The sequence below is a fragment of the Apium graveolens genome, chromosome 9 (genome assembly GCF_009905375.1).
Source record: "Apium graveolens cultivar Ventura chromosome 9, ASM990537v1, whole genome shotgun sequence".
Classification (NCBI taxonomy): domain Eukaryota; kingdom Viridiplantae; phylum Streptophyta; class Magnoliopsida; order Apiales; family Apiaceae; genus Apium; species Apium graveolens.
Window position 1 is genome coordinate 156,402,657 of NC_133655.1, and position 2,298 is coordinate 156,404,954.

Sequence of the window (2,298 nt, forward strand, 5' to 3'; positions counted from 1 at the left end):
ATGTCTATGTGTTTGGTTCTTGAATGTTGAACCAAGTTGTTGAAGATTACTATGATTGTGTGATTGTACTGTGGTTTCTCTGCCTTGCTAGTCTGTTGTTGAGTGCTTAACATAATTGAGGGAGTCGCGAACCCTTATTTGTATCTTTAGGAATTATAATGAATTGGAAGATGAATTAGAATTCTAGTTTATCATATGACATACATAATTCTATTATTTGACTGGGAGATTATTATGTGAGTTATGAAATAAGAAATACCTTGGGCTTTAGCATTTTATAATTATATCTTGATTGATCACGAGAGTGACTTCAATATGTAGTTGTATGCATTATATTGTGTCTTGGAAGAGAACAATATAATATTTATAGAAATGTTTTTAGCAAGAGCATGAGACTTGAATATCACTGTTGGTCGATATTCGTTAATATCAATGAAGAACCCTGATTTCTGGATTGCTTTCTACCATCGTTAGATCGTTAATTTTCTTTGTTTGTTGGTTTAAATTAGTTTTAAAAAATACAGACCCAATTATTCTGATCACTTCTAGATTTTGAGTAGTCATAACTTGAACTTGTATTTACATCAATCCTTCCCTATGAACGAATTAAACAAAGAAAATTACTCCAAAAAATTGGCGTCGTTGTCGGGGAAGGCAACAATATTAAGTTTGGGTGCTATAACTTTGTTGCAGAAACACCTCATTACCCCATCACAGGTAACACTCAAGTCAGCTACAAACATATTACATTTTCTTACTCCTTGTAAAGCAAACTTCTCATTTTTCGGGTTTGATATCAAACACCTTTCCTTTTTGAAGTCAACATTGTATCCCTTATCACAAAAGTGACTGATACTCAGAAGATTATATGCTTTAATCCTTCCATAAGAGATATGTTTTCAATAATGACATTCTGGATTTTCAATTTCCATATCCCTAGTAAATTCTTTGTTGTCATCTTCAAAGATAACTATAGGACCAGCTTTCTCAACCACACCCGTGAACAAAGATTTTTCTCCTATCAAGAATACCCGTTTTTAAGAATCCACATGATCTTTTTCTTTTGTACCTTATCCTGCAAACACATATTGATTAAGAAGACTTTGGTATCCAAACATATTTGGGTCTCGAAGGTTTATGGGTTGTAACATGATTTATTCTAATAATAAACTTAAAATATTTATTCAAGTTGTGTATTTATAAAATTACCCTTCGTATATTAACATTAAAAACTATTTATATCTCACCTAAGTTTAGGTGAGTAAGTACTTACGAACATTAATTCTTTCTTTTTGTTTGTACTATTTTACATATATTACACATATACATGCACAAATCGGGGAAAAAAATATTTTTCATTCTTTTGAGTACAAGTTGTATATATCATATTTAAATATTATAAATTATTGGATGATATTCTGTATTTATATTCTCCTCTGTCAATGGAGTATCGACGCATATAGTCCTTTGTCAGTGGAGTATCATCTAAAATTTTAAAATTTTAAAATTTTATTTATATTTTTTAAAAATATTTTTAACAAAAAAATTAAATGTGATACTCCACGGGGAAAGGAGTATCAGGACTAATACTCCACTGCCATGATACTCTGACAAATGAGTATTATCCTGATAATCCATTGAAAGTGGCGTATCATCATGATACTCCAGTATTAGTGGAGTATCTGATAAGTATTTTGGACACCTTTTTCAGAATGAGTATTTTGGGTAAAATGACATCTAAAAAGAGGTATTTTGGTAGTTTTTTCATTTTATTTAGGTTTGGATGAAATTTTTAAATTTAATTTCTATCAATTTGTTATAGGTTTAGTATCTATTTTATATTTGTACAAGATTCATATTATTATTTAACCCATTTTTATGATATTAAAATCCCAGTTAAATACACCTAGATTTCATGAATGAATTTTTTTTTTTTAAAATCCCAGTTCAATACACCCCTTATTACATCACATTTATAATAAAACTTTTCACACAAAATAAATATGATAAAAATTTAACTAAATTAGTTTTAAATACATTTATTAAAATTTATATTATATTTATATAAAAAGAATTATATCGTATAAATCTTTGTTTCAAAATTGTATTATTTTATCTTAATGTAAAATATTATATAGATATCGTGGGCATATATATATAAATAAATAAATATATATGTTAATTTTGGAGTACAACTAGCACGAGTTATTACAATCTAGTATCTAGTATTGGCTAAAATGATTACGATTAGAAAACAAAATTTCAAAAAATAAAATTTGCCGAAGCAGTGGAAAGCAC